The 11,223-nt window shown below is 38.2% G+C and overlaps 1 non-coding gene across 1 annotated transcript; it reads right to left on the bottom strand.

Annotated features, from left to right (window-relative positions):
- Positions 1-10,798: 10,798 nt before the first annotated feature.
- LOC149138005 (U6 spliceosomal RNA) lies at positions 10,799-10,900 on the bottom strand. The gene has a single exon (XR_016265432.1). It is a non-coding gene; the product is annotated as a U6 spliceosomal RNA (small nuclear RNA).
- Between the last annotated feature and the right edge of the window lie 323 nt (positions 10,901-11,223).

Genomic DNA, 11,223 nt, shown 5'->3' on the forward strand with positions numbered 1-11,223 from the left:
GATTGGAAAAGTGAGGAACATTATCGTCGCTTACTTGACAGTTAAAGCCAACTTTTGGAGGAACAAAAGCTTCCAATGGGGAGGAGTGATCCAAAATTGATTTAGTCTTGCCTCCAGATCAAAGTCTTCAAATGCAGATGAAAATGGGATCAAGTCAAAGTGCTCGTCGATACGAATCCAACGGTGCAAACGGCGTGTAAATCTGAGTCTGGATGAAGAAATTAGAGCCAATCAAAGATTTCGGTCAACAGTCAATGCCTACGTCAGCAGGACACGTGGCAACCCGGGAATGAGTCACAGGTTTTGGATGATGTCAGCAGAGAAGGTGACGTGGAAATTTGTGATTGGTTCACACCACAGTCATTGGATCATCCGATCAGAGGAGATCGACGCATATCGCGTCAGAACATGCAAGCAGGTTAATAGTTCAAACGGATGCGATGTGGTTATTCAAAATAAGTTTAACTTCTTTGGGTTCCAGCAAGAAAGTGGTAAGTGGTATCTCGCGCGCCTTAAAGGCTGGAAATGGTATTTCTAAAATCTACGCGATTACACTTAGCGATCGACACGTAGCACACCAAAATAGCTTTTCTTGCGTGCTTTTGGAGTCTTAACCGTCGGGCTAGTGGGAGCGCGATATTGCGCGACAACCGTAGGATTGAGCAGGATGGATCGATGGTGGAGATCAGCCAAGCTAGTTGGCGAGTGGGTGATGCGACAATTGTTGGATCGAGCAGAGGACGTGATAGTTGTTGGATCGAGCGAGGGACGCGATAATCGTTGGATCGTTTGGTATCAGGATCTCCGCCGGGAAAAGGCCGAACGGTCGGGGTCAACCCCACGCCCACCAGTCCTTTTGTTTATCCTTTGATTTTAATGTTATCATGTTATTCCGTGTTCACCGCATTTTTGCAACTATACATGGTATATCAATACCATATCACCGAAGGTGTGGACTAATGTGGTTTTGGGACCATTCCAGGGGGTCTGGAGGTCATAGTGGCCAAATACGGTTGAGTTTATACTCGTTTTGACTCGAAAACTCAAGCTGAACATAGTGGTGAGATCCATTTTCTTATTTGAGACTCTGTTTTTGAGCTCATACTTGTAACAGTAATTTGAAGACAAAATATAGAGGTCAACACTAGAAGCAAAAGGACCAAGAGACGTAGCCAGGAAGTCTGGTGAACTCCTTTACTAAATTTGGCTATGTTGATGTGTTTGAATGTGTTTTCAAGTTTTTTATGTGTTTATGTTATTTGCAATCTTTTCGATCTGTTGCACTAAGTAACATAAGCAAATTCACACAGTCTATAATACCTTTTCCATTAACGGATCATTGAGGGCTTTTTGAAGGTTTCATATTCCATTAGATTACTAATACTAAAAAAATTCCTTAATACCTTGACCTTAGGATATTCCATTTTGCATACTAACACTCAAACCCTAGGTCTAGCATGCTCTAGATTGACCTCTCTAAAGGATGAAAATTACCTCTTCATCATTGTCTGAACCTTGTACTTAAGTTGAGCCATCCTTTGGAAGCCTATTATGTCACCTTAGATCTCTAAGCCTATAATATCTCTTGTAGGTGACCTTATATCGAGACTCCCCCCATTGGTGAAAATCCATAAAGAGTAGGGGATATTGGTTGTGGTGATAGTGGGTCATTACCTCATTGTTGTCACTTGGTTTAGTGCTTTCCTTATAGGGTACCCCTCTACAAGACCTACTAAATTTTGAGGCAACTATTGTTGCTCAAAAATTCCTCTTGGTTGTAGGAGATGAATTTCCAAGGTAATCGTTGCAATCCAACTTATAGATTGAAGGCTAGCCCCTAAAATCTAGAGAGGGCTCTCTAACCTTTACACTGTGGCTAGATCTTTTGATAGGTTGTGTTGATATATGGTTTGGTTGGGCCTGAAATCAATATCTCATTGGGTGATGGAGTCAAATAGCTAGGGTTTAGATAGGTTTACCAAGATAACTGGTTGTCTGATTAGGATTGATAAAGGAAAGGTGGATAACAGATCCTAGACATTTGCCATTTTTTATAGATGGATGAAGAAAAATAAGAACAACCCACTACAATAGGGAATTGTTGTGGCCACCAACAACCCCCCTCCTTCTTTAGTATTAGCAATAACACTAAAGAAGTGGGGACCCTTAGTAAAAAATTCAAAAAAATTTATAATTTTTTTTTTTGATACTCCTTAAAAATACATTGCACGGAGAAGAGTAAAACATTTCTTTATGAGCACAATAAAAAACTGCGAAGAAGCGACGCGAAATTCATCGCATCACATACATTAAGAAGCGCCCATAAATGAAAGAAATCTCCGATGGCCAATATGCGACATCGCATATCGCAACATCGCATAAACAACACACAATAACTTAACAAATTGCAACGATCTGCGATCTTGCGATAAGCACGATGCTGCGATCTTGCGATAAACGCGATGCTGCGATCTTGCGATAAACGCGATGCTGCGATCTGCGATAAACTGATCAAGAAACTCTGCGATGACACATCTTGATAATGCGATCCGCGATGTTGCGATGCGAGTCGCAGAAGTCACCCATCGCAAATTTTCTTCGGCTCAGCATTCAAGAAAAGCTGTCCCTAAACCAAAATTGGGCGCGCGCCTTAAAGGAAATTAATGAATGTACGCCAAAGTATTCATGAAGGACAGTTTCGTGTTTTTCGAAGAGTTAGTTCACTGTGGGTGTCATGATTTTATAAATTCGTAGAGCTTAAAGCTTTCGTGTCAAAATTTATTATCATTACTCTTTTCCTTTGCGTGAACTGTAGGAATAAAAAACGGGAAACAACATGAAGCTATGTGCAGGAAACATCTAAGGAAAAAGGGAAAGCGTCAATGCTCGGAGAACAGAGAAGAGATGTCCTCATAAACGGATACCGCATGCAACAGAAACGCAGATTTCAGAGTATTACTGAACAGATGATGATATCAATAGGCGATTCGACACTCAAGGTCAAAAGCTCACAAAAGTAGCATGTTTACAAAATTCTGAAGCTTATGCCCAGTAAAGGAAAAAGCGCTAAAAGCGAAAGACGCACTAGAAAGGCCCGGATCAAAGAACGGAGGCAGTTTTCGATGCGCGATTAGCGCCCATCGCTAAGAAAATTGTTCAGAAAGCAAAGTCCCTAACTTGCTTAGTCATCCACGAGTCCAGAAACCGGGATAGAAAAAGCAGAAGCATTTTGAGAGAAATTTGGGTTGTTACCAAGTATATACGCAGTAAATTCACCCAGCAAGAGGATGATTCCAAAAAACATCTTCTAGTTTTCTAAAAAGTGGTGCCAGCGCTTGCCATTTCTATTTGCGTAGCTCAAGCAAAAGCAGAAAACAACCAGCCGACTCTTCCCAGATGAATGTTGAATGCTCGCAACATTAAGGAGCAAATGCAGAAATAGTTAGGAATTAGATTCAATTTTTAGAAATAATTTTGCTTAGATAAAGGGCGGTCATTTAAACCGTATCCTAAATTTATGTAATTAAGTTATTTAGTTAGCAGTATTTAAACCTTTCTCATTCATTTAGAGAAGGGTCCATAAATTTGTCAAAAACTTGTCCTCACAACATGCACTTTTGCACCCTCAGAGGAGGTTTTGATGAATGAATGGATCAAGGTTTATTAATGTTTGCATTTGATATCTGCTACTGATGTTGCACTTCTGTACTCTTGGTAGATATTAGAACAAGGAGAGATAAATCATTGTTGCTTGAAGCTTATGAGTAGGACCAGTCATAAATGGTACTTTTATCTCTTGACCATTTCTGCTTATATTCTTAAAGTGATATACAGTTTTTAGTTGTTTATATGTTATTGCATGAATGTTTGAGTTACCATTTGGCACTTTTGTACGGTGGAGCCATTTATTTATGTTTGATATATGAATAACTTATTATGCGATATGCTGTTCACAACTGTTTTGCCTAACTTTTTATGCAAATTGGTTCATCTTAATTGATTTCCATTCTTATGATAGCTGAATGATCTTTATTACCAGTTATTATTTGAAATCTCTTTAGATCGCATAATAGAAGAAATACATCCCGGGTTAGCATAGATTAGATGTGCTGTTTTCATTAGATTACAATAGCATAGAATTAGATTAAAGTAGCTTAGATTAGAACTCTTAGATCAACATCATCCAACTCTGCACACACACACACCCTTAGATTGGGAAACTGGTCCCATTATCCCCAGTCGGACCCGCTATACCAAACGGATAAGGAGCTGCCAACCAAGGTCCGGACCAGGCGGGTATCCCCCTTGTTGTCGACCCGATTTTCGGGGCTTCAACATATTTGGCGCTAGAAGGAGGGCCTGAACTATGAATGGCACCTAAATCAAAATCTAAATACCATTCTGAGAGTAAATCACCCTCATCATCTCCCCCGACTTCTCCAGTATATTTAAATCCAGAGTCAGAAGTTGCTCGAGTATCAATCGCTGCTACACACCCTAATATTTCAGACCAATCTACCATTAAACCTCTTGGAGTTGAATCTCTGATTCACAAACTTCAGGGATTTTCCATTTCTCCTCAGAGGTCTGATAAATCTCAAAGCAGTGTGACTTTGCAGCACAATCCTGCTCATCCCTTAACCAGGTTAAAGAGTGAAAAAATTTGGCATCCAGCCAACTGAGTTGCCTCTTCCCACCAGGAAAAGAGCGAGGAAATCACCACAAGAGTCTGATAGTGAGACTCTTTCGTCTACATCGCCCATTTCAACTACCTCATTGCGAAGTCAACCACCCACACCTCCATTCCAAACCATCACCCATCCGTCTACCGAAACTCCCACAACTCCTCTTCAATCATCTACAATCATAGTATCCTCATCTTCCCAGCCACAGAGATCATCTTCTGCACTTTTCTCTACTAGCAGCTCAACGATGGCCCAGTCTCCATGGAACAACCCTGGGGCAGTTTTAATGCCCGCACCCTTGAGTCAAATACCAGCCCATCCTGAGAAATGGTTGCCCAAATTCAATCCAGAAGCAGGCATGCTAGCAGAAGAACACATAAACAATTTCATGCTTTCTATCAATCTCAACGGAGTTACTAACGAAGATGCTGTTGTTCGGCTTTTTCCCTATACACTGCAAGGGACAGCCGGGTCATGGTATTTTTCATTACCCTCCGGGTCTATCACAAGTTGGGATATCTTCCAGAATCAATTCCTTATCAATTTTGGTGATGACAGATCAATGGCAACATTAATCAATGACCTATCCAATCTTAAGGCCCAAGCTAAAGAACCTATCAAAGATTTCGATTTACGGTTCAATAAAATTCTCAACAAAATTCCCACTGCTTCCCAACCCAGCGAAGAAGTACGATGTGAATGGTATATTACTGCTTTACCATCAAACATAGCAATCTTCATGGATAGAGCAAATAAAACAACCTTAGTTGAAAACATGACAGAGGCGATAGCAGTAGAGAAACGCGTAATAGCCCTGGAAAAGAGATCTGCGATAGAGGAACGCAAGTCTAAAAAAGTCACCTTCAAGGAAGACTCCAAGAAGAAACAAACAAAAGACCCTTTCGATTTGGAAGGATTGTAGAAAGTATTAAAGACCATGTCTAATGAGATGGTTGACATAAAAAAATAGGTAGCAGAAACTTCTTTAAAAAAGCCCTACAGAGCTTTTAAAAGAGGTCCTTCAACGGATGCAAAACCACCCACTGCCATCTCCAATGCTGAAACTGAGGAAGAGGAAGAAGAAGAAAGTGCCACTGAAGGACAGACCGATGACGAAGAAGTTGTGGAATTACAAGGAATGTGGGATTTCATCCTCCCACAAGAAGAAGATCAAGAAGTATTTCCGGTTAGCACACGAAGCAAAAATCAGCTTGATCCTCCCCAAACTATCCCTAAGCAGAAGAGCGCAAGCCCTACAACAAAAGATAAAGTCGCAACAAAGAAAACAACCAGTAAAGCGACTCAATCTAGCCCAGTCCAAGCAGATCAAACAACTCCATCAAAAACACTGATAATGTCGGATGAAATGGAGTACAATATTATTGATGACATGAAAAAGACTAGGGCTAATATTACCCTTTATGAATTGAGCAAATTGAAGCATCAACAGAAGATAATGATGAAAGAATTACATGCCGTGCCTATTGTACCTTTGCCTACCGCTGTACTCTCTCAAGCTTCCCACAACATGGGAAGACCTCCAACTAACGTGATCAATAAGATTGATCCAAATGATATCGCCTTGATTGGAGGAAGATCAAGATCTCACACTCCCCCGTTTCTTCTCACTTATGAAATTTTCAATAAAAATGTGCACAATTGTTTGGTAGATTCCGGTGCTTCATCGAATATTTTACCCAGATCAATATGTGCTAAGTTAAATGTTCAACCACAAAAATCCGCAGTGCGCATAGTTCAGCTTGATCGATCTCAAGTCGAAGTGATTGGTGAAATTAATCAAGTAACCATAAGATTGTCATCTAACCCGAAGGTATGTCAGGTTATTGACATTCTAGTGGCTGATATCCCAGAATTCTATGGCTTAATTCTTAGCAGGGATTGGTCCGAGAAACTCCATGGATACTTTGCAACCGACTGGTCGCACATGTGGTTACCCTACAACGGTAAACTGAATCAAATAAAGGTTGAACGAGAGTTACACCAGAAGTACATAGTAACGGAATTAGAGGGAGAAAATGAAGCAGTATCGTATAACAGCAGTATCATAGGCAATTACTTGGTAGATTCTTTTCTCGGTAATTTCAATGCTCACACATCACCTTACTTAGAAAATTCAGTTTTGTCCCAAGTCGAATTTTTTTCCCAAACTGATAGTTCAAAGTGTGTTAATTTTGTAGATAAACCTGTAAATACATCTTTGTTTTGGAAATTATATTTCGATGGCTCTAAATCTAACGAAGGAGCAGGAGCAGGATGCGTTCTGATTAGTCCAGAAGGAAACAAGACCATGCTTACGTGCAGACTCGAATTCAATTGCACAAACAATACAGCAGAATATGAGGCCTTGGTGCAAGGCCTATACAAAGCAATCGGGTTAAACGTCAAGTATCTTCAAGTCTTCGGAGACTCTGAGATTATCGTCAAACAGGTACGTAACACTATACATTGCCTATCAAGTCATTTAAAACACTATCAATCTTTAGTACAAGATCTGACTGAGCATTTCATAGCATTTAATATTTCTTCAATCCCGAGACTCCAAAACGCAAGCACAAACCTTTTGGCTAACGTAGCCTCTAGGCTTATTCCCTCCGAAGATTTTAGTCCAGATAGATTCTCAATAGAATTAATCTTTAGACCGTCCATCCCTGACAACATTACAAATTGGAGAGTATTCAATAACGATCCTGATATTGTAAATTTCCTCACTTCTGAAGGATCCTACTCCAATCAGATAATTGACGAAGGCCATCACGATCGACAGATACAACAAAATAGCACTGATAATGCTATACCTAAATCGGTGGTTAAGTTGGAAGACTTATACGATTTGAAAAATCGGTTTAAAAGATCTACCAATTCAAAGCTCTACAGTCCAACTCTGAACTACGAATTAGTAAACCTTGTTTTCTTGAACTGGATCATTGTGCAATTACTTTTCTTTAGATCTAAAAGCAAAATTAAAACAAAATAAATGAGCATCAAATTCATGGTTCTGAATGGTGCATAACCTACACTGACCCTCAAAGGAATGATTAATAATTTTCTTTCCTTTAGATCCTACTCATACCTGACATAACAGAACTTGATAAAAGACTCTCAGCATCAAATCTCGTAGGCAATTTCACTACTTTTGGACCATTCACCCCAGAAGATTGATTTGTCACTTGTTGATTTGAAGTTGCACAATTTTCCAGATCCAGAAGTACCCATCTTTTCCGTGGCTGGCTTCCACTTTTTAGAGTGGTGTTGAGAGATTTTCCAGGAGAAGCACCTCGAACTGTGGACTTAATGTCATTGGGGATGCCTGTATCAGCCACCTGTTTCCATAGGGACTGAGTTTCTACTCCATTCTTCGAATCATAAAATTCTTTCAGAGACAGAAGACAGTCTACAACAGTCACCATATTACCCTGAAAACATCCACACATGCGAAGGCTGAGAAAGCGAAATAGATGATTCTATACAGGCAACATCAAGAAGAAAAGGCCAAGTAATCCTGCCTGTTCCAAATCAGAAGCTTCAAAAGTTGGCAGCCTTAAATCGTCTATAGCCACCAGGAAATTCCTGACATTCTCAAACCGCAGAATGCGCAGCACCTTCAATAGTTGCCAGCCCTGGTTTTGATACATTCTGCAAGAAATTGTCCCCTTCAAATGGTAAATCTGGAAAAATTAAACAACTGACATAGCATAACAGAGACACTTGTGTTCACTGTAAGAACACTTCAAGATAGGCTAGGCCCATGTTTCCTTCTTCGCAAACCATAGAGGTATAGAATGTGCAAAAAGCCCTTGTTCGTGTACAAGAACATGTGCAAAAACCATTTTTCTTTCATTTGCAAAATCCCAAGAGATTGAAGATTTTCATTTGGATAAGCTTGTTCAAAAAGTTTTTCAGTAACATGCAGAAAAAAATTTCCCTTCTATGTAAAATATAATATCCGTTGGAGTCTAATTGCTGAATTCATTATTGGCTCTAGAACGGAAATAAAAATTGTATCTTAAACATGGGGAATAAACACATGGTAAGGAGGAGGTAAAATGTACCTTCGGTATCGAGCCAGGATTCAATTTATTCATGACCTGGCAAAGAATGCTCCCATTACTTAAGCATGCTCTCAAATCCTCTTCTGAAGGCTCATCAGGGAGATTTACTGTGGGGAACATGCCGTTAAGCCAAGCCGCCACATCAGTCCTTCGTGTAGCTAGATCACGGAAATACGACAACAGGTTATTGGCACAATGGTAGGAATAGAGGTTTTAAATAGATAAAAGTAAAAGAAGAGGAGTTTCTCAAACAATAATTCCTGTCCTAACTCCATTCATCGCAAGCAGCTGAACCAGATCTCCATTATGGAGAGACAAGCCTTTTAAAAATAAATAATACCTCTAGAAATAAAAAAGACTTGAAAAAAAATTCAAGATACCTGCTTCTGTAGCTCTTCTTGAAGACATTTGTATGTCGCTCAATTTCATGGTAAGTTGTTGGCAAGCATGTTTGATACCCTCTTCAACCAGAGCCTCAACAGTTTGAAATCCGTTTCGAATGACATAGTTGTTATTATTTCCATTATCGCTATTACTAGGAGCGTTCAGGATCATGAACTTGTCGTTGATAGTTGAACTGTCAGAGTAACCAAAGGAAGAGTTGTTGCTGTTCTCGAACGACGAATTCATGGCCAAAACCCGATCTCACGCCGTTCACTTGGAGCAATTTGCGTCAATGAAAAAGGGGTAAAAATATCTTGCCATGTCACGGAGCGCACAACAAAACTCGGAGGTGAAAAGAAGGCAACTCAACCGATATTTGGAAAAAACAGTCACACTTCAAATCAACGGTTGAAAGTGTCTCACCTGATTGAACGGAGGCGGGTAAAAGTGTTGACAAAGAAGTTGATGCATAGGAAACCCTATTGGCCTAAATATACTTATATGTATTACTTATCTCGAGTACATTACGAATATTTTAGTTTATATTTAAATGAAATATATATAAATTAAAGAGAATATTTAAAATAAAAATAAAAGAGAATAATTAAAATATAGATGAAACAATGAATTTAATAGACTTTTAATTTTAAACGTCTTTTCTCAAATTAGAATTTTAAGTATTTTATTAAATAAAGTTTATTATTATTTTTTATTTAAAGAAAATAAGGATTTTTGGTAATATTAAAGAAGTTTTATAAATATAAAATTAAATGATTTTTTTTTTTTTTTTTATAAAATATAAATTTGATTTAATTTTTTTTTAATAGAAAAGATGATTTTGGTATAATTGATTGGTTGCTAATTCATATATATAACATATTGTTATAATTATGTTGTGGTGTCAAGATTTTTATCAATATAGATCATTACTGGAATTTTTATCGGTTTGCTAGTGCAGGTATAAATAACAGGGCATAGATCATAAGCTTTTGGGGGGCTTTATTATGCTAGATGGTTGAACCTTGATGAAATCTACATATATGGCAACTCCAAATTTACCATAAATTGGATCAACAAAGGCACAAGTCTTGCTCCTCCTTTGATGGGCATCTGGATGCAGAGGATTCGTAAATGAGATACCTATTCCGAAAGATTTCATTCACTCACATTCCTTGTGAACTCAACATATCAGCGTACTAACTGTTAAAAGAGGGTCTACACAAGTCCCATGGACACATGTGGTACCAGTCCTTCAAAGTGGGTTGTCTTATGGCCTCAGGCCAGCTTCAATGGGGTTGAGGCTTTGTTTTTTTATGTGAAACATGGTGAAGATAAATGGAGTGTTACGATACCCAGACTATACTTACAATACACCGTTGTGTGAAGGTTTCTGGCAAGCAAATCTTCAGCCATGTTTTTCCCATCTATACAATCTTTTTCACTGATGTTTGGGCATTTAGGATCAGAGGTTTGTCTTTGGCAATTCCTCTTTTTGGTCCTTCTTGGTTTTTATTTAACTATTAGGCATATTATGGAGATAAGGCTTATCGTCTCTAATGAAAAAATTTCTCACATGTAAACTTGATTTCTCCTATAAATCAAAGTTCTATTTTTTTGTTTGAAAAAAAGTGGCTAATTCTATAAAACATAAGAAAAATTTAAGTGTATATAATTTTCTTTGTCATGTGTATCATCCTTGCGCGAGGGCTATGCTAATATTCTCTGTATTGTTCCAATTTTATTTGATGACTTCGAAGAGACGTTTTTGTTTGTTTGTCTAATTTTATAACCTATAAGAAAAATGAAAAATTGAAATGTTTAATTTTGTTTATTTAATTAATTAGTAAAATCTTTTGGAATTGAACTTTCCTTTATAATAGATACATACATTGTAAATTATAAAATAAGAGAGAAGTGAAAGTGATAAATTTAATTAAGAAAATAAGTGGGCAAGGTCTTTCTTTATATCAATCAATGAGTTGGGAGGCAATAAAGTGGTAAGTAGTAATGATAATATTAATGAATAGGGAGTTAAGGGAGTGGGAAGTAGTAATGGTATTAATCCAATATGATAAATAATTAAT

Source organism: Pinus tabuliformis, chromosome X (genome assembly GCF_031772625.1).
Source record: "Pinus tabuliformis cultivar Carrire ecotype Pingquan chromosome X, CPIR1, whole genome shotgun sequence".
In the NCBI taxonomy this organism is placed as follows: Eukaryota; Viridiplantae; Streptophyta; class Pinopsida; order Pinales; family Pinaceae; genus Pinus; species Pinus tabuliformis.